The sequence below is a fragment of the Schistocerca piceifrons genome, chromosome 1 (assembly GCF_021461385.2).
Source record: "Schistocerca piceifrons isolate TAMUIC-IGC-003096 chromosome 1, iqSchPice1.1, whole genome shotgun sequence".
In the NCBI taxonomy this organism is placed as follows: domain Eukaryota; kingdom Metazoa; phylum Arthropoda; class Insecta; order Orthoptera; family Acrididae; genus Schistocerca; species Schistocerca piceifrons.
Genome location: NC_060138.1, coordinates 41,653,355 through 41,676,046, shown reverse-complemented (window position 1 = coordinate 41,676,046; position 22,692 = coordinate 41,653,355). Strand labels below are relative to the sequence as shown.

The 22,692-nt window shown below is 41.9% G+C and overlaps 1 long non-coding RNA gene across 1 annotated transcript in view; it reads left to right on the top strand.

Annotated features, from left to right (window-relative positions):
- LOC124790122 overlaps positions 1 to 22,692 on the top strand; it is a 54,182-nt gene that overhangs the window by 15,447 nt on the left and 16,043 nt on the right. The gene's annotated exons all lie outside the window — the stretch shown is intronic.

The window sequence follows — 22,692 nt, the reverse complement described above, 5'->3', positions numbered from 1 at the left end:
CAAATCATTCGCTCCATACTGTCGCACTGTATTAGTTTACCCCTGCAGACAGGAAACCCAGTGAACAAATTTATGAAGTGGGTTGCTGGCACATTTATCCTTGCAATTCGTGTCGGCGACATCATCGAACTGAACTGTAGACACTTAATGACATTTGCCGGGTCAGAAACGCCACATCGGCTTAAGCCTGCTAGCAGCGAGGTCGCTGAGCTGACCGCTGCATCGCACCCCCGTCAAACATGCGAATTTCTCTCCCTCAGGCCGCTGCGAGGCCAAATGACGTCAGACGATATCGTTAAGGGCCACCCGCTGCCGTGCCACCGGTCGGTCGAAACGCACGCCGTATTTGCAGGCAAACTAACTATGCGTTAAGTCGCGTACCCGTCGTGGCTATTTCCAGTGGAAAGCACTCGTCAGGAATGCGATGACATCTCTGCAGATTTGGCCACTCATGTAGTCTGGAATGTGAACACCTAACGGTTCTCCTACGTCCGATATTAATATCTGCAACGTCATAGGTTTCACGATTCCAGACTTCCACAGAGTTAAAACAGAGCAGTCATTCTGTAGCTTCCAGTCTGGTGTTGTCATGTTCCTTTTCTACAAGAGTTACCTTTGTCGTAAGTTAAATTAGCAACCTTTGAATGGAAAAATCCCACTCAGTGTGCAGAACTTAACGTGTTACGACTTCCTCCACATTACACATGATGGCATAGGATTATTACATCGAGCATACCAGCCAAGCTTTGTGACTATGGATTCTTCTGCAGGAAAATGTGGGTCTAATCACTGTTACGCCGTTCCCGTTGTAGCTGCCAGTAATTATTCCGAATCGCGGAGTCAGGCACTTCCGAAGTTATTCCTCGCGTTGCCAGGCGACTGCTTCCTTCTCCGATCGTGATCTACCGTGGCTGTTTTCTTTTCCAGTCTTCGTCTACCACGTCAGTTTCCACTTCATAGCATTATGCAGTTTGAGTAAACGTTCCGCAGGAAAGACTTCGCACTATACCTAAGGAAGGATGTCCTTAACAAAGTGAGAGGTTAGATCATTGTCTGATGTAGTTCATTATGTTCAGATAAAAACAAAATAAGAGAGTACACTTATAAAAATTAACGCTAGGCTGCGTCAGCCACAGACTGTGTGAAAAAGAAGGTACCATTAATGTAGGTGTGGAAATGTTGCTGCCTCAGTTCCCCGCCTGTTTGAAAAACGTTGGGTAAGGAATCAGTGGTGTTTGAGGTCTGGACCTAATACGATGTTGCAGATACTGTACTAGTGCCAATAACTAGGACACTTGTTCCTGGTGCTATCTCGCAATAACTGGCAAACAAGTGAGTAGAGAAACGCGTGCATAACGCTGACTGAATCTATCCATTTTTTTCACAGGCTCAAAATCGTTACAGCTACGAAGCTGGAAGTTTCACGCATGGTTACATAGAATGGGTAAGATAATAGGTGATACCAATTATATGATGTAAATACCTCTTCTCTGGAGCGTAATTTAGATTACCTTTTTGGCACAGACTTAGTTCTGTGACTGCCTGTAGCTGTCAGTGCAAGCGTCAACGTCAAGGGGGTGTTAATAAGCCATAATGTTGGAGTTAACAGACTTTGAACAAGGGCTAACCGTCAGTAAAGAGGAGGCAATCACCACAAATCTACTACAGGCATATAGAGGTATAGTGTGTAGTGTTACACCAGTGTATGTGGTTCATGGGAAGCTTCATCAACTAAATGTAATAATTCAGTTATAGACACAGGATGGAGTTGGAGAAGACTGTGACGAATCTATATCGCCGTAGCATCGTCACTATGTTCTGTGCAGAAACCAGCAGTTCAGACACAGCAGCTGGAAGCAACTATAGGGCGTTAAAATGCTGGCACACCAGTTACAGCTTTGAGGCTGTTTATGCATCACGAGCTTGACTAGTATAACACCCCAACGCTCCCTTAAAGTCAATTAAGACAAAATATCATAATATGAAGTAGGGAAGAGTTATCTTGGCAAATACGAGATCTTTCCCGATAAGCTAACACCAAGAAGTTTTGATAAAAACAGCATTATACATCACTGAGAGTTTTTGTTATGAAAAGAGGAGGAAGAAACCTCAGATTTAATTAATGGACAAATATCCAAGTGATAATTGCAATTAATATCTTGAAAGCTAAGTCCAAGGTGATGTTAGTCAGAGATAACTTTTATGTGGAAGAGAGTTGTAAGCGCAACGAAGAAATTCAATACGCCTACAATACTCTTTCACAGAAGTCGCTTGCTGGCTCTCGTCCTGTAAAGACGTGCGAGAACAATTCTTATCTCAGTTATTGAGAGTACGGAACGCGACGAGATTGTTTTGCGTTCAGAAGTGATTCTTGCGTGACGTGATTCACGAACTTCGGAAACTGATTTTCTAAGCAGAGACAGGAACTGATAGACGCGTTTAACCGTGCATAACGGGTTAATTGAACTTTATTCACGAAACTAGTCAATATTGAACTTGACTTTCAAATAGTTGGAACTAAAAGAAGAGTGGATAGTATATCAAAGGACTACACTCAATTAGTCTCGAGTAGGACACAATTACACGAAGATAATACAATTACGCTGAAGAGTCAAGTTGTCATAATTGTCAAGAAACTTAATTTGAATAGAACTGACTTTACCAACCAACTGCGTGTGCGTGTGGTGCGAAAGTTATAAAGTATTTAGTGGCCAAGGAACAATAAACTGTTCATTCCAAGTGAAATATCAATCTTATTAAGTGATTTAATCAATGATAGGTAACCAACGACTGTTCAGCAGGGACAACTTAATCTGAATATCAAAATACCTGCTTCATTAATTGAAAAGAGAACTTTTGAACTTCTTTTTTTAACATTACGGCATAGGTTCACTCAGACGTGATCAAAGAGTATCTGTGGATCTCGCTTCATACAGGTTCAACAACTCCATAGCAGCGAGCCAACAACGTACGAGAAGACTGATAATTACAATCTAGAATGAAATTTTCACTCTACAGCGGAGTGTGCACTGATTTGAAACTTCCTGGCAGATTAAAACTGTGTGCTGGACCGAGACTCGAACTCGGGACCTTTGCCTTTCGCGGGCAAGTGCTCTACCAACTGAGCTACCCAAGCTCTTTTAGGAAGAGCCAAGATATTTCCACACCACCAGCCCACGGATTTGTTGCCCTTAGTACGAGTGTAAACAACAAGTGGGTCACGAAGCAGTGTAAGTAAATGTTAATTTTGGTAGAGGCATCAGCAGCACCTCCAGGGATGAAAGGGCTACATAGGATGACCAAGCAACAAGTCTGGGACTCCACTGCTGCATTTTCTGCTAGTGCCAATTGTCCTCATTCCCTCTCGGACTTGGTGCTTCTCTAGCAGCGGGCTGCCTCCTGCCCCACCCCAGCAGCAGCTGCACCCCTGCCCCACGCCAGCAACAGCCAGGCCCCTGCCCTGGAGGGAAGTGGCTTGCGACCAGAGCAGTATAGCTGTACATCTTTCCGTGCTGGTGTAGATGCCTAGGTGCCACTCACTGTCACTAGCAAGGTTGAGATCTACCACTGGAGGCCAATATCCCCTGCAAGTGCCACTGTCTCTGCAGCAGTCAGCAGTCTTCACTGTGGCAAGTGGCTGTATTCTGCCAACTGTGCCACAAGCCTCCGCATAAGCTTCCGGAGTCAGCATTCACGGGTGACAACATCACGGCTCGGTAGTTGTCAACTTGCCAGTGTCACACGCAGTCATCGCCATGTGCAGTGAGAGGAAGTGGCTGCCACCTCCATCGACTTGCTATGAATGTAGTCACATGTGTGTTTAAAAAAAGCTTTGCCTTTTGATATGGCTTGTCTAAGCTACTCCACCAAAAGCCAACCCCATACACAAGTGGTCTGGTACCCCCACAGAATAATGTAGATAGAGAGGTAAAAATTGACACACATGATTGGAATGACTTGGGGTTTTATTGGAGGGGGAAAAAAAAAAGTTATTGGGTCTTTTTTCTTTGAGGAAATGCGTGATTCTGGTTTTGTAACTGCTACCGTGACAGGTGAGAGGTACGCCGATATGTTACAGAATTGCATCATCCCCAGCCTGGCTGATAAACACCTGCTGGAATGTATGATGTTTATACAGGATGGCGCTCCACCCCATATTGCTAGACGTGTGAAAGATGATGAGCGTCTGCTCAGCCGCCACTTTCGTCACGCTTGCCCTCCCAGGTCCCCAGACCTCAGTCCGTGCGACTATTGGCTTTGGGGTTACCTGAAGTCGCAAGTGTATCATGATCGACCGACATCTCTAGGGATGCTGAAAGACAACATCTGACACCAATGCCTCACCATAACTCCGGACATGATTTACAGTGCTGTTCAGAACATTATTCCCTGACTAAAGCTTTTGTTGAGGAATGATGGTGGACATATTGAGCATTTCCTGTAAAGAACATCATCTTTGCTTTGTCTTACTTTGTTATACTAATTGTTGCTATTCTGATCAGTTGAAGTGCCATCTGTCGGACATTTTTTGAACTTTTGTATTTTTTTGGTTGTAATAAAACCCCATGTCATTCCAAGCATGTGTGTCAATTGGTACCTCTCTATCTATATTATTCCATGATTTATTCAGTTTTCAAATTTTTACTGACTTTTTGATCACCCGGTATATTAGATGAATACAAGAAGACGGCTTCAGCAGCACTATAAACACAAGTGTTAGTGTTCCAACCAGTAAAAACTTATAATGTTATCCAACAAGTGAGCCTTTGCTCAAGGTGGGTTTAGATGCCAGTTTGGGCTAGTGTTCATACAGTGCCACAAGATTTGCCCCTACAAGAGGATTCAATATTTCAAAATAATTCCCCACTCACAAGACTGAGGATGCCTGAGATTGGATTGACAATGGTGAGGTTGAAACAATACATCTTCTTTGGCTTCACAAAAAAATATCAACAGAATATTCTGTTAGCATTAATATTGTCTTCTTGAAGTATTGTATATGCAATGCGCCATCTTGCAATATTGATAACATAAGCCTGCTGTGTATAATTTACAATAAAAGGATATGGGTGTGCCGACATTGAAAATGGAATAGTAATCTCATTCATTACAAGCAAACAGAACAAATTTTAAGTTCCACTACCATATTACGACATGATATATAAGTGTGTCCCTTCTCTAATCACTATTGCCAGTCCACTAAGTCAGAAATTTTTGCACCATAGTATTGTCACAAAAATAGTTCTGCAGTGGGTGTAAACTTATTTAAATCCTTTTTGCTAAGGAGTGTTTCATTTTCAGTGTGGCACTCCAACATCAGAAACAAAACTGTCCATCCAGAAGGAATCTTCACTCTGCACCTGAATGTACACTGATATGAAACTTGTTGGCAGATTAAAACTGTGTGCTGGATTAAGATTCAAACTGAGGACCTTTATCTTTCATGTGCAAGTGCTCTGCCAACTGAGATATCCAAGCGCGACTCACAACCTGTCCTCACAGGTTTGCTTCTGCCAATACCTCATCTGCTACATTACAAACTTCACAGAAGTTACATTGAAGCAGCAGCAAGAAGGAAGAAAAGACTCTTTTCTTCCTTCTCATCCCATCTGGTAAGTCTCCCCCGAACCGACGTTCTGGGTGACTTTTCTGAACTGTATCCCTTTCACTAAACCTCTCCAGTCCTTTTCCTTCACCCCTCTTCCTTCCTCTTCAACTCTTCTGCGAGAAGAAGGAGCCACTGCCTCTGAAAGCTTGTAAAAGTTGAATCCTTTTGTGTGTGTGTTCCCCTCCCGCTGCTTGGTGAGTAGATTTTTTCTCTATCCATTCCCATTATATTATCAGTAAGTGATTACTTCATCCTGTATCCGTGCCTGCTTGGAACAGGAGAGCCATCTCTGCAACAAGGGAACCAGCAGACACAAGTTTTTGTCAACAGGATACAATGTAATAAACAACGAAGTAAATTAAAAGAAATGAATACTAACATAAGATTCCTCAAGAGAGGGGTCAATATTTTCATTAGTTTCACAAGCAACAATCTGAGAGAATGGCAGATTACTTTGGTCAATATCCACTCCATGTTGATACTGTGAACACGTGAAAGCAAGGGAAACTACAGCCATCATATTGCTTGACATCATGAAGCTCTTTCATGATTTAATGATAACAGCATTCTCTTAGATAACATATTCTGCAGGCATAATAATTCCCGTATGCATCTGCAAGCACTTATGTATGAGAAGTATGTTATCATCAGTTGTAGGTAGGTTGGAGAATTTGAAAACAGACATCAGATATAGCTAAAATCAGTAAAGTGCCATTAAAAGAACAGGATTTCAGGTTAGGTGAGTAAAGTGTTACTGAAACAAAATTGAATAGGGGTACACAGAGTAGGTCTAATAATGAATAAGAAAGTAGAAATGTAGGTGACACAATGTGCTGTGTCATCTGAACAAGACACAGCCAGGGAAAAAGCACCAAAGGCGTGAGACGCGAACTGGTGCCGGTGCTGTAGAGACGTGCTACTTGTGCTGGTTCCACCAGTGCCACGGGCACTGCTGAGGATGAAGATATCGACTTCACCTCTGCCAATTGCTGGCCAGGTACAACCTGCCAATCACAATGTACAGAAGCCTACTCAGAAGACGGAAGAGCAGCTCTCGCACACTCAGTGATAGACGATTGTCCGGGGCTGACTTAGACAGGGAAAGTTGTCTAGTGAACTCTTAGATGTGAACAGCCAGTTGTTGTAAATTGCATTTGTTATGTACTGTGAAGTTTATCTATGATTATTTGCACTTAGCCAATGAGGGCCTTTTTTGTGCTATATTACAAGCAGTGTTACAGACTTCATTATTCAACAAGTCACAAAGGTAAGTAAACCTTTTAACTCATATTTGTGACTTCATTACTAATTTGTTGGAATGTCATAGACCCTTCCGAAAACATTCTCTCTTCCACCATTATGCCAGTCTACGACATTAAAATCACTGTTCTTGAAGTGTTGAAATCACTCACGACACGTTCTTTCACTAATACACTCCTGGAAATTGAAATAAGAACACCGTGAATTCATTGTCCCAGGAAGGGGAAACTTTATTGACACATTCCTGGGGTCAGATACATCACATGATCAAACTGACAGAACCACAGGCACATAGACACAGGCAACAGAGCATGCACAATGTCGGCACTAGTACAGAGTATATCCACCTTTCGCAGCAATGCAGGCTGCTATTCTCCCATGGAGACGATTGTAGAGATGCTGGATGTAGTCCTGTGGAATGGCTTGCCATGCCATTTCCACCTGGCGCCTCAGCTGGACCAGCGTTCGTGCTGGACGTGCAGACCGCGTGAGACGACGCTTCATCCAGTCCCAAACATGCTCAATGGGGGACAGATCCGGAGATCTTGCTGGCCAGGGTAGTTGACTTACACCTTCTAGAGCACGTTGGGTGGCACGGGATACATGCGGACGTGCATTGTCCTGTTGGAACAGCAAGTTCCCTTGCCGGTCTAGGAATGGTAGAACGATGGGTTTGATGACGGTTTGGATGTACCGTGCACTATTCAGTGTCCCCTCGACGATCACTAGTGGTGTACGGCCAGTGTAGGAGATCGCTCCCCACACCATGATGCCAGGTGTTGGCCCTGTGTGCCTCGGTCGTATGCAGTCCTGATTGTGGCGCTCACCTGCACGGCGCCAAACATGCATACGACCATCATTGGCACCAAGGCAGAAGCGACTCTCATCGCTGAAGACGACACGTCTCCATTCGTCCCTCCATTCACGCCTGTCGCGACACCACTGGAGGCGGGCTGCACGATGTTGGGGCGTGAGCGGAAGACGGCCTAACGGTGTGCGGGACTGTAGCCCAGCTTCATGGAGACGGTTGCGAATGGTCCTCACCGATACCCCAGGAGCAACAGTGTCCCTAATTTGCTGGGAAGTGGCGGTGCGGTCCCCTACGGCACTGCGTAGGATCCTACGGTCTTGGCGTGCATCCGTGCGTCGCTGCGGTCCGGTCCCAGGTCGACGGGCACGTGCACCTTCCACCGACCACTGGCGACAACATCGATGTACTGTGGAGACCTCACGCCCCACGTGTTGAGCAATTCGGCGGTACGTCCACCCGGCCTCCCGCATGCCCACTATACGCCCTCGCTCAAAGTCCGTCAACTGCACATACGGTTCACGTCCACGCTGTCGTGGCATGCTACCAGTGTTAAAGACTGCGATGGAGCTCCGTATGCCACGGCAAACTGGCTGACACTGACGGCGGCGGTGCACAAATGCTGCGCAGCTAGCGCCATTCGACGGCCAACACCGCGTTTCCTGGTGTGTCCGCTGTGCCGTGCGTGTGATCATTGCTTGTACAGCCCTCTCGCAGTGTCCGGAGCAAGTATGGTGGGTCTGACACACCGGTGTCAATGTGTTCTTTTTTCCATTTCCAGGAGTGTAGAATCCTTACCATAGGTTCGACCCCACATTGCAAAAGAGGTCAAAACGTACTTGTAAACATTAAAATGGGAAGTCCTACCCCATCAACCATATTCTCCAGACATTGCTCCCTCTTTAAATCAATGGCGCATCGCCTGGCTGACCAACACTTCCGATCTCATGAAGAAGTCACAAATTATATTGATTTGTGGATCGCTTCAAAAGATGAACAATTTTTTTGACGCAGTATTCGTACACTGCCCAAAAGATGGGAGAAAGTAGTGGCCAGTGATGGAAAATACTTTGAATGATACATGTGTAAAGAATTTGTTTCATTAAAGCCTCAAATGTTGGGGGAAAAAATGGTGGAAGCAAAGTTGTACACCTTGTACTATAGTTTGATAACTGATAAGTACTCTCAAAGCAATTTACATGTGTTGTGTTACTGAATGGTGTTTATGTGGTTTATCAAAATTATTTGATGCAGAAAGTCAAACTATAATAATAAACAGTTTTATGCTTACTGGTTCAAGAACTAAAATGTACCCAAGGTACACCTCACTGCGTGGCTGGTAGCTGTTGAAGTCCAAGGAAACTTTCAAGTGAAAACTGTTCTGATCTTAATGTAGCCATGAGTTATTTCATAGAACTGTTTCTTGAAGTTATTGTCTTACTGGTGGATTAGAAAGTGAAGTAAATAATCTTTGAGGTTCCATCAGACAAATACCATTAGCAGACAGCTGAAATGGAGTTTAAAAAATAAAAGAAGGAGTGAATTCAAACTTGTATCTTTGTGTTAACATTACATGATATTTACTGTTAGACCATGAGCAAATACAGCACTGTAACAGCTCAAATTGAAGACAGCACTTACTCCAGAACTTCTACATCCAGCAGTGTTGCCAGATCATAAATATGGCCACACTTAGAATTTTGAGGTGAGAACAATTTTATTAGCACCTTAAGTGAACAATTTGTCTTAGTCTAGTGGCAGCTGGTTGGCAGCCAGGTGTTATGTCTAGGACTGTATGTTTTTAAGTATTACTGTCATTGAGGTAATAATGCCTTTAAATTTTATTGTTTTGATGTATTTTCAACATAATTTTTTTGACAGTGGGAAATTTGCCTCTTTTACCTATGTTGGGCACAAAGCATCTCATAACACCTTTGTCAAAATCATCTATTTTCGTTATGGGCTGCTGTTGACTGTGAATTTTCTTGACAGTTGGAAAAATTCCACAAATGTGGACAGATAAATTACCTTCAATGGCAACCTGTTGAACAGATCTCAAGCTGATACCCATCTCTTCTGCTGAGCATTCCTGGTATCTGCCAAAAACCAATGTCTGCTTCATGCTTGAAGAAAGAGTGTAATCCTGTGAATGCTATCCCTCACTTGTTTATGTAGAGTTTGTCAGTTATCACCATCATCAGAAATGACTGCTCACAAGAAATACAACAATTTACTAGACAGCTTGCTCCATCACTGACATTGGCCACAATGTTCACAAAAGTGTAGTGAAAACCTACTTTGGGGAAACCTGTTTTGTCCAGTGCCAAGAGGAGCCAAATGCAAATGGGTAGGGGTCTATTAATCAGTGACAGTTCAAAGATATGGCAGATGATGGTACCCCTTAGGGAAATGCCAGCAAGGGACAGAAAAGGATACCAGGTGAACTCAGTGTGTGTGTCTGGTGGTCTCATTCGACATACTGAAGAGGCTATTCCACCAACTATTAAGGGAACAGGGTGAAAGCAACTGGAGATTGTGGTACATGTTGAAAAAATGACGCCTGCCATCTGGGCTCTGAGGTCAGACTTGGATCATTCTGGTAAATGGCAGATCAGGTTGAGATCAGCCTTGAATATGGAGTTTCAAAGAAGCTCACAATTTGCAGCATTGTCCCCAGAAGAGATCATGGCCCTTTGGTTCTGAGACAAGTGGAAGAAGTGAACCAGAGACTTAAAAAGTTCTATGACAAGCTAGGCTGTGGCTTCCTGGACTTGCATCATAGGGCTGAGAATTGTAGGGTGCCTCTAAACAGGTCAGGTGTGCACTACAAATCGGTTTCTGCTACCTAGGTAGCTGACTGTGTGTTGGGTATGCACATGAGTTTTTTTAGATTAGCCAGCTCTCCATTCAGTCAAGATAATGATATCTGTAGAAAACACAGAAGTATCAGTCCAAGATGGAAAGAAATGTCTCCCACAGGTGAGTATTAAAATCCTAGTGGTTAACTGTCAAAACAGTCACAAAAAAGTGCCAGAGATCAAAGCACTCCTGAAACACAGTGAAGTTCACACAATACTAGATGAAGAAAGCTGGTTGAAAGCTGATATTTATAGTAGAGAGATTCTTGGTGAAACTTTAACTCCATATCAAAAGGATAGGCTAATGGGAAATGGAGGTGGTGTATTTGTCCCAGCAGGCATGAAACTAAAATCCACTGAGATAGAAATTGAAGCTACACGTGAGATTGTTTGGGCAAGACTCAGTATATGGGATGGGCAAAAAATGGTAGTTGGGTCCTTCTATCGTCCACCAGACTCATCTCCTGATGTAACTGAAAACTTCAGAGAAAACCCCAGCTTAAGTGTACATAAGTTCCCTAATCATACTGTAATCATTGGTGGAGACTTCATTCATCCAAAAATCAGTTGGGGAAATCACAGTTTTGTTTGTGTTGGGCATGATAAGACACCCTGTGAAGCATTAGTAAATGCCTTCTCTGAAAATTACCTGGGATAGATAATTCAGAAACCCATCCATGATGGAAATATATTAGAACAGTTCATAATAGGAGGGACCCTTCATGGTATACAGTCTCTGTAAAAAAAAAAAAAACTTCTAAGGAAAGAGAGATTATTGCATAATAGATGTAAAATAAAGCATAGGATTATAGATAGAGAGATGCTGAATGAAACACATTTATTGTCAAGAAGCAATGCATTAAGCCTTCAGTGACTACTGTAGCAGAATATTGTCAAAAGGTCCTCTACAAAATACAAAGAAATTCTGGCAATTGGTGTCACATAAAAGTTAGGGCCCAGTCCCCAGTGAATGAGATAGGAACTGAAACTGATGGTAGCGCACAAAAGCTGAAATGTTTAACTTGATTTTCAAATGTTCTTTTACAAAGGAAAACTCAGTAGTATTGCCACAATTTAACTCTCATACCACTGAAAAGATGGATGAAATAAGTATTTAGTATCAGTGGCATCGAGAAAAAGCTAAAATCATTGAAACTGAATGAAGCTTCAGAGCCTGACGGAATCCTTATTAGATTCTATATTGAATTTGTGACTGTGTTAGCTCCTTTTCTAACTATAATCTATTGTAGGTCCCTTGAACAAAAAACTGTGCCCAGTAGTTGGGTGAGAACATTGGTAACACCCCTCTCAAAGGAAGGTAGTAGAAGTGGTCCACAAAACTTGATTTGTTGTAGAATCTTAGAAAGTATTTTGAATTCAAACACAATGAGGTATCTTGGACGAATGACAGTCCCCCATGCCAACCAGCTGGATTCCAAAAACATTGAGCATGTGAAACCCAACTCTCACTTTTCTCATGTGACACGCTGAAAGCTTTGGATCAAGGCAGTCAGGTAGATGCAGTATTTACTAATTTCCAAAAAGCATTGGACTCAGTACCACACCTACACACAGTATCCTATGACTATAAATCAGTGACTCACAGTTGGCCAACTCATACAAATACCTTGGTTAACACTTTGTAGCGTTATGAAATGGAATGATCACATAGGCTCAGTTGTGGGTAAATCAGGTGGTTGACTTCGGTTTATTGCTAGACTACTGGGGAAGTGCAATCAGTCTATAAAGGAGATGGCTTACGAATCACTCATGTGACCCATTGTAAAATATTGCTCAAGTGTATGGGACCCATACCAAATGGGAGTAACAGGAGATCTTGAACGTATATAGTGAAGGGCAGCATGAATGGTCACAAGTTTGTCTGACCCATGCAAGACTGTTACAGTGATGCTGAATAAACTGAACTGACAGACTCTTGAAGACACATGTAAACTATCCTAAGAAAGTCAGCTAACAAAGTATGAAGAACTGGCTTTATATGATGACTCCAGGAACATACTATGACCCCCTGTATATCACTCACATAGGGATCCTGAGGACAAGATTAGGATAGGTGCAGCACACACAGAGGCATAAAAAAATCATGCTTCCCACACTCCATATGTGAATGGGATGGAAAGAAACCATAATAACTGGTACAATGGGATGTACCCTCTGCCATACACTTCACAGTTGTTTGCGGAGTATGGATGTAGGTGTAGATGAAGAACTACACAATGCAATACAGTCCTGAGACACGTTAGTAGAAAACAGCAATGCAATATTTCTAAGAATACAGTAAAAGAGTCAGAATTGGATAATACAGATAGAAATACTAAGCTGTATTTCATAATACTTTTGTGCCAATAACTGGAAAAGCTTCACTAAAAGATTGTGCAGAAATGCCATTAAAAAGAGAAAACAATAAAAAAACCTTTGAAGGGGATGGAGAAAATTACATAATTTTTAGAACAAGTGAACATCCTCTGTTACTTGCATTCAACAAAAATCACTGCAACATGTCAAGAAAAGTTAAATAAAGGGCCACAAGTATGACACCATGATGAAAGGACAGAAATTAATACTTTAGACAGTAGCACTAAAATGAAAGGAAATACTATGAAATGAAAGACAAGACAACCAGCCAGTGCACAAGGTGGTAACAAAATGAAACTAAATGGCCAAAGTGTCACAGATATTTCACAAGTTGCACTGAAATAAATTGAATTATAAATGATCTCAAAATTATAAGTTGATATGGGGGTGATGGAATTTAAGATTCTAGTTACAAAATGATTTTCTATAACTAGACTCACCCTCAATTTCAGAAAAGTGTAATATATTCACATATGAAAAAAAAAAGATAACACCATCAACTAATGAACACATGAGCAGAAGTTAGTGACTTGGGTAGAATGCTCCAAGTTTATTGATGTATATGTTGATGGAAATTTGTACTAGAAGACACATGTCATTTAGATTCTGAAACCAGGAAGGTGGAATGCAACAAACATCAAACTGACATGGGCGGATATGCAAGTGACAAGAATTTCAGCACGTTCACACAAAATAAGTTGGAGTAACACCAGCTACACAATCCATAAGGGAAGATTAGAAAGCTGGTTCCCCATTCATGCCACAGCCTTCACGTGAATATGGAACTGATGGGTTCAAGAGGGCTACACTGAACGCTGTGCAGGATCTCGATGGCACCATGTAACAAGTGCTCAAGAGATCAGATATTCTCCACTGTGCAGGATTGTACAGTCTTTTAACATATATCTTTTCTGTAAATGTGCTTGTCTGCAGCAAGGCAAGCTCCCACCTGGACTGTGCAGAAACACCTGGAGAGCACCTCTGTCTCAGAAGGGCAACTATTGTTGTAGCTTCACTTGCACACAGCAGGGAGAGGTGTGCTGACAATGGTACAACAATGTCAACACTGGACACAGGAATGGCACCATGTCATCCCTTCAAATGAGACCCAATTCTGTAGAGGCTTTGGGGACAATGAACATTGGCAGACTGCATTCCTACTTGTCCTACAGACCCAGTACTTGATGTGGTACACAATTTGATTATCCTTGGTTCTCATAGCCATGATTTGGACAGCAGCCATTACATGTCTGAGGAGTTAAAATCAGTCGCTGCACCCTATCTTTGAGATATCCATGATGCAATACTTGAACAAATAATACAAGACAACATGTTACACATGCTGTACAGACCTACCTCAATACAGAGGATGTTCAACTAACATGTTGGCCAGCTACTTCTTTTAATCTTTCTAATCTCTCACCACTGAAAACATGTTGTCATGTGTTGCTGAGAGACTTGCACACCACCTGTTGTCAGCCACAGCAATTGTGCACTTTGATGTAGAGTTGAAACAGCAACGGAGCTGTTGTTGCTGCTGTAAGAGGTGGCGTCATTGTGTACCACCTGTACACAAGCAAATAACCTACAAATTTAATAATAGATTATCATTACTTCACTGTATCAGCACAATAAGTAAAATTTGTTGTTTGGTATTCTCCTGGTGTTGTAGTTGTAATTTCCAGCAATCATCACAATCTGAAAAGAATAATATGGTCCATAGTTACAACAGTAGAAGAAAAAAAGGACCTTTATAACTTATCACTAAACTAGCCAGTGTCTCAGAGAATAGTTTAACATGCTCCCACAAAAATTTTCAAATAAAGTAAAATATCTGATAGGTAGCAAATCAAATATTAAATATAATTTAAACTAAAATATAAAATCACTTCTGGTAGACAATTCCTACTCCACATATCAATTTTCAATTAAACACTCATATCAAATGTACTATACTGAACAAATACATTTACTTTGTTCAATTTATGTTTCACTTGTAACATTAGAAGTGACAAAGAGTGAGAAGCTAATTGTTCTTAAATTTAAGCCATGATGTTATTTAGTTATGTGTGCATACAGACAAAAAGATAGCATACCTGACCCTTTCCACATCTTTTCAATACAAGTTGTACAAATGATCTATGAAGCATATAATTAAAGGGTACTACTCATAGTTTCATGTCCAGTTTGAGTTCTTGTTCAGAACTTATTTGTAGCCTTTCACAAATATTTAAAGTAAGACATAAAGTGATGAGAAATGAGGTCTGTGTATTCACTTTGAATTTTCCAGCAGGTCCTACAATATCATCTCTGTACTAGCCATGTCTGTACGCTTGGAGACTCAACTCACCAGACTCTGCCATTGCGCACTGACTAAATACTCATCACTTGTCTCTGTTGCCACATACAAGTGGAATACACTGGTGCAGAAAGAAGTGTGAGTACATGAGTTTGTGAGAAAAAGGAATGACTCATGCCACCTCTGCTTCATACACAACTGTTGCACATGGAAATTATTATCTACCAATAGAATGGCTGATCGTTTAACCGGCACACCAGTTGGAAAAGATGTAGCCCAAAGATTGATAGTAGGCACTGGATCAAGTCCGCCTATCACAAGAGAGGCCAGAGACACACCGACAAGCAACATGCTACCAACACCCTCTTGACAGCATGTATTTAGGCCACCACCGCTGATCAGAGGGCTCCAGTGACTCATTCTTCTCGTTTGGTGTCTGTCAATTATTTGCAGAGCAGGTCACTGGTTAGAACAGTACATAGCGAACAGGATAGTGACTATGGCAGGACCTAGCGGTGAGACTAAAGTCTGTAATAACAAGATTACTGGTATTATCTGCAAGAGGACTATTACTGATGAGCTTGCACCACAATCCCTGGACTCTATTCAAGATAAGTAAATGTTAATGTATATAAAGAAACATATTAATTCATGTGTGCAATTGTGTTGTAGAAAAAGGATACTGGCCACCCATAAAAACATCCTCTCCCTTTCTTCCTTGCGGTACAAGACTCTACAGTGGCTATGAGGATTCTACACACAAATTATTACACTATCAGAAAAATTGGATGATTTATTCAGAGAAAGAGCTTCACAAATTGAGCAATTCAATAATGCATTGGTCCATCTCTGGTCCTTGTGTAAGTGGCTATTCTTCCTGGCATTGATTGACAGAGATGTTGACTTTCCTCTTGAGGGATATCATGCATAATTCTGCCCACCTGGTGCATTAAATCATCAGAATCCAAAGCCAATTGGAGGGCTGTGCCCACAATGCTCCAAACATTCTCAACTTGGGAGAGATCCGGTGATCTTGCTGGTCAAGGCAGGATTTGGTAACCACAAAGACAAACATTAGAAACTCTTGGCAAGTACAGGCAGGCACAATCTTGCTGAAATGTGAGTCTAGGATGGCTTGTCATGAATGGCACTGTACCACTGTGCTGGAAGGGTGCTGTGGATAACAACTAATGGGGTCTAGCTACGAAGAGAAATGGCACCCTAGACTATTACTCCTAGCTGTCGGGCTATATGGGGGTTGACAGTAAGGCTGTTATCCCACAGTTATCCAGGACATCTCCAGACACATCTCCTTCTGGCAGTAAAAACTGTTTAACCATAGTGCTAAGACCATTACAAGTACAAGGAAGTCAAACAAAGTCCCTCTCTGAACTGCAGAATGTTAGAATCTTGATCTGTTATGAAGGGTGTTGACATCATGAAGTCCTCAGGAATTTGAAAGCAATCAAAACTGCAAACAAGCTACAATAAAACAATAGCTGTTTTCTGCTCATTAGTAAATGAAGTGTAAACAGTACTCTCTTCTTTATATGACATATTTCACTAATAGTGGACACAGACACTGTAGTATAGGTTGTTTTGCATCCATCCATATACCACTTTGGAAAGAAATTTTTTTGTTGGTAACTGCGTAATTGCATCTGTATCTTGTGGTACTAGGATCTTTTAATGGTATCTGAAATGGAAATTACTCAATTCTTATCTGTAATCAGATGAGGTAGTATAGACTCCAGATCATGCAGTCCTGAAGCATCGACTGCACACATGCCGTGAAATGATATCAAGAAGGCACTCACTTGAGTGCCTATGGAAAGAGCAGGCAGCACCACACCTCCAGGCAGACAGAGTTCATCACCCCCTGTCAATGTCGATATAACCAGCCGCACACCCCTGGCTGGCCCAATTCTGTCGCAGAATTCAAGAGCATCTGTACTGAGTAATAGGAAGATGTTACTTATCCTGTATTCTGTGAGCAGTAGTAGATTGCCAATTTAGTTGCATGTAGGCACAGGAAGTTATGTATTGTTTCTCCCATTAATAGAAACAAACTTTTCTATTAATAAGAAAGCATTTAGTACAGACAATTTTGGATTCCTGCCACTGGCCATAACAACTGCTCCCTTCCTTGTTTGTGTCAGTGCTGACACCTATAGTAGCCAACACAACAACTGGTGATAAGGGTTCTAGAACCAATGCTGCCTTTGCTTTTCACTGCTCTGTCACATTACATCAATAATGTTTCTGTCGTTTGTTTCATAGGCACATTGGTACTAATTGTGTTCTTTATTGCAGTTTAGCCACAATGCTTTCACTATTTGTTTCTAATTACTTTGGTGTGGTGCTCCTCTCATTAACATGGCCACTAAACCACCCCCTACATCACTTTCACCTTTGTCTCTGGTTGCTGTTGACTTTGATCTAATGCAGTTTATTCACTTTGAGAACCAGCAAATGTTGTAGTTATGTTGGCAGTCTAGCAGCTCATTAATGCACAAGCTGCTGCTGTATCAGCTCCACCACAAGAGCTGGGCACATTAACAGCACTGCCTCCATGCATTCCACCATTCCGAGCTTTCAATGAACAACAAGAGGAATGGAATGAGTACTATGCTCAGTTCAAAGCTCATAGTGCTGCACATCAGGTGCAAGGTACTATGAAACTTTCTGATTTCTTGTCAATGGCTGGCACAGGAGTTTACCACCTCTTTCAGAAGTTATTCTTGACTAGTAGGCTGGAGTTGCTAGTTTCTGAAGAGTTAGTTTCCACTCTCACTAAGTATTAAAAGGACCAGGTACAGGTTGCTGCAGCTCATTACAAGTTCTTTTGACTGCAGAAAAAGCCAGAACAGACATACTGTCAGTGGGTCAGTGAACTTCAGGGTTTGACATGATAGTGCCATTTTCAATATAGCTGTACAAAATATTACAGTGACACAATGATTATTGATGCATTTACATATGATTTGCCAGACAGTGGGATTCATGAACAAATTCTCAAACATCCTGATCCTACTTTGAAGCAAGTGTTACAAATTATTAATCATCAGAACTCATGTGAGAGAGCCATGGAAAAGTTTGATGTAGCTCCCATCTCCAGTGTAACACAAAGTGACAAACAGCCTTGCAACTGACCATTGCTTGCGAATTGGCCACTGTGCTGTAGCCAGAGTAAACAAGTGTCAACAAATGTGTCTGCTGTGAAATCATGTCCCTGCTGCTTTTCCACGTATAATTGATAAAATTGCCCTTCGCGACTTGCTCTTCTTGTGGAAAGGCAGGTCATGTACAGTCTGTGTGCTTGCAACAGAGAAAGACCTCTACCCTTGTTCACTCTCATAACTGCGGAACACCTTCTCACATGATGAATGCAGTTTTTTTCTAAACCTGCTACCTGTACTAGTAATGGATAAATACAGGCTGTGCCCACGCCCCTCCCCCATACCCCCTCCAAGTGCTGTACAATGACAGTCAAACAAACTGTTTGTGAAATAAGTCATGCTGGATGCTGTGTGCAACTTCAGTTAGACACTAGGACTTCTGTTACATTGCTTGATCTTGACGCTTATGAATGGTTGAGCTCACCACAGTTGAAAAAATCTTGCATGCAACTTACTATGTATAGCAGTCAGGACATTCCAGTGCTTGGTACATGTAGTTTGCCAGCCACATTCCAGTCTCACACCAAAACAGTGACGTTTACAATTTTGCATTCAGTAAACTGTGAAAATACTTTTGGGTTAGATTCTTTTAATTTGTTTAGTTTTTGTATTCAGTACAATGTACTTTCTGTTTCTACTTTCCATCCAAAAGACAGTGTTACTCTGTTGATTACAGAGTTTCCTGATTTATTTTCTGAAAGACTCGGCAGAGCAAATAATTTTGTGGCACATTTTACAATAAAGGACAGTGCACACCCTAAGTTTTTTTGGGTGTGTCCCATCCCTCACGTACTTAGAGACAAAGTTGCTAGTGAACTTAAAGAATGGCAAGACAATGGTGTTATTCCTCCTATCCAGGCTGTTTGAAGGGCTTCTCCCTTCGTAATCTTACCATAGCCATCTGGAAGATTTCATCTTTGTGCTGACTTTAAATCCTCTGTGAATCCACAAACAATAATTGATACTTACCCATTATGTCACCCTGAGGAATTAATGGAAAGGCTTGGTGCAGGCTGCTGTTTTTTAAAAAAATCTGACTTACATAAAGCATATTTGCAAGGTCCACTGAATGAGGAGTCTCAGAAAGCGTTCACGCTAAATTCACACTAAGGGTTGTTAAAATTTTTGTGCATGCCCATTGGCAGCATTTCTGCACCTGCCACATTCCAGTGCTACTTAGAACAGCTTACTGCAAAAGTTCCATTCCGTTCAAATTACTTCAACAATATTGTGGTGTCAGGATGTACACTGGAGGAATGTCTCAGTACTCTTCATATACTTTTTCAAGTACTTTCAGCTGCAGGTTTGAAGTGTCGCATGGACAAATGTGCCTTTTTTCAGACTGAAATTCAGTACTTAGGCCATTTATTAATATCCAAGATGTTCATCTCCTTCAGTCACATGTTCTGGCCATCTGGAACCTCCATACCCCACAGAATATGACAGAATTGCTGTCTGTTTTTGCGAAGTTGACATATTACATCCAGTTTATATCCAACACAGCCCAGACCATGGCTCTGTTGCATCATTTGTACCAGGAGAAAGTGCCATTTTATTGGGCAAAAGAATGTCAGGATGCATCCAAGATACTGACCAAGACTCAAGGTAACTGTTCCCAAATCAAGAAGGAGGAACTCACTATTATCTATGGTGTGACAAAGTTGCACCATTATCTCTTTGGTCACAAATTTACCTAACCACTGTAACTGATTTCAGTCGTTGTTTCCCCTGTCCAAACCTGTTCCACCACACATGGCTCAGAAGCTGCAGTATTGGGCTTTATTGTTGTCACAGCATCAGTACAAAATATTGTACTGGCCCAAGTCAAAGCATGCAATGCTGACGTCCTTTCTCACCTTTCTGTTGGTCCTGATTCTAAATTTGATGCTAATGCGCATTTTGTTGTCAGATCAACATGTAGGACACTGAACTTTCACAGACTTTTCCACTGAACTAATGAAAAATTGCTCAGGCCATGGAAATAGACTCTGACTTGAACCTTTTGTTGCACTACATCCATACTGCTTGGCCTCATTCAGTGAAAAACATTCAGAATTCTTTTGTATGCCAATATTTTGCTCATTGGCATAGCCTCTGCAAAAGATGTGTTGAATTTGCCCCACCAAGGACATTGGGGAATTGTATGAACAAAACAGTTAGCGTATTGGCACTTTACTTGGCCAGGCATGGATGTCCACATTGAACAGACAATGTCACAATGTTGTGCTTGTGGTGAGAATCTATCGGCCCCACCACAAACATTTTCGGTTTGACCAAAGTCTCAATTACTGTGACAATGAGTGGATATTGACTTCGCTTGTCCCTTTTGGAATGCTCGTTGGCTTATTATTGTCGACTCTTTTTGCAGGGCCCATGAACTTGACTACATCGTATAGTACCATTCAGGATTTGTCAACAATTTTTTGCTTGGAAGGTTTGCCTGAAGTGTTGGTTACAGACAACAGACTACAGTTTATGGTTCAGGACTTTGAACATTTTGTACAGGCAATGGTATCACCCACATTACCAGTGCTCTGTTTCATCCTCAAGTGAATGGAAAAGCTGAACACTCTGTGCTTATGTTCAATCAACAGATGAACAAACTATGTGCCTCCACACATGGGAGCAAGGGCTACTTCTCTTCCTCACAACATACCATTCCCAGCCCCATGACAGTCCCTAACCAGAGGAGCTTCTACATGGCTGGTGCCACTGCATGCTGCTCCAGTTGCTGCACCCAAAGCAGTGCACGGTGCCTCCCACACTCTGCAAGTATCGCTTTGCACCTAATGATTCTATTCTTCTTAGAGTTTGTCACACCAGGTGCTGGGAGAGAGAAATGATTCTTTGAAATTTGGGCACCTACATATATTTAATTCGATGTCCTGCTGAGTTGCTGCACTGTCATCAGAACCAGATTCATGCTTGACAATTGCAACTTTCTTCCACAGATTTTATGTTCCCAGATTCACCTCCTACCAGGATCTGTGGTTGGCATGGCTGGCCCCAGGTATCTCTTCAGCATCATCTGCAGAACAAATGGAGCTGAACCCATCACCTTCACTGGCATAGCAGCTCAGCTTCTCACCACTCATCCGGCATCATTGCCATCGTCATTGCCACCCTCTCTGTTTTTTGTTGGATAGGCTCAGGAAGAGGGTGGGTACCTTATCAGTCCCAGCTGTGGTGCCTGGCTCCTCACACCAGCCAGTTTCCTGCCTCCCACCGTTATTGTAAGATGGCCCCATACAAGACAATGGTGCAACAGGCATTTGGGGAGGGGGTGGGGGGGGGGGGGCGGGGCAAGACTGTACACCAACCAGCACAGCACTGTGAAATGGCATCAAGAAGGCACATGCCAATGGAAAGAGTGGACTGTGCTACACCTCCAGGAAGATAGAGTTCGGCGCTCCCTGTCAATGCTGAATTAACCAGCTGCCTATGCTGGTCAGCTAGTTAGATTGTGGTCAGCCCAGTTGGATTGCAGACTTTGACAGCATCAGTACTGAGTAATAGGAAGATGTTACTTAGCCTGTTTTCTGGCAATGTAATTGCTTTTATGAGGCATAGGAAGCACAGGAAGTTAAGTATTGTTTCTTCCTTTAATAAAAATAAAGTTTTCTATTAATTAGAAAGTGTTTTGTACAGATGATTTTGGATTTCTGGCATTGGGCATAACAACTTTTCTCCTTTCTTCTTTGTGTCAGTGCTGGCTCCCACAGTAGCTGACACAATACAGATCAACTTCACAACCCACATCAGTTCCTATATATGTGAGTGTTTGAACAACCTTTTTGAGACCAGAGCCATGAAGCAAACTGAATGATCTAAAATGTTTGCAGTTCATGAGTGCTTGAGTGCTACTGAATTATAAATAGGACACTTTTTGGTGACAGGGACATAACAGTGATGTTGCTCTGTGCCCTGTTTTTGCCTCACACATCACAAAACACTTTCACGTAGTTGAGGTGGAATAAACATAATTACAACCTTTTTATTTGCACTGGACAAACTTTATATGTTTTCTGTCTGAAGCATTAACTAGAACATCCAGCTCCTTCCAGTTTCTTCTTGTTTTGGAACACAGGTAGAACATTAAAGGAAGGTATACTCACTTTGACAGGAGAAGCCTTCTAATATGGAAGCCACTCAAGTTGTAGGGCATTTTTCAGTAACTTACTGTACACATATAACACAAGCTAAGTTTTCTTCTGTGGTTTTGACATCACATGCATTCAGTTATGCGAAGAAAAAATAAAGTACATTTGTGAAACAAATGATAAGTTTCACATAACCTTGCAAGT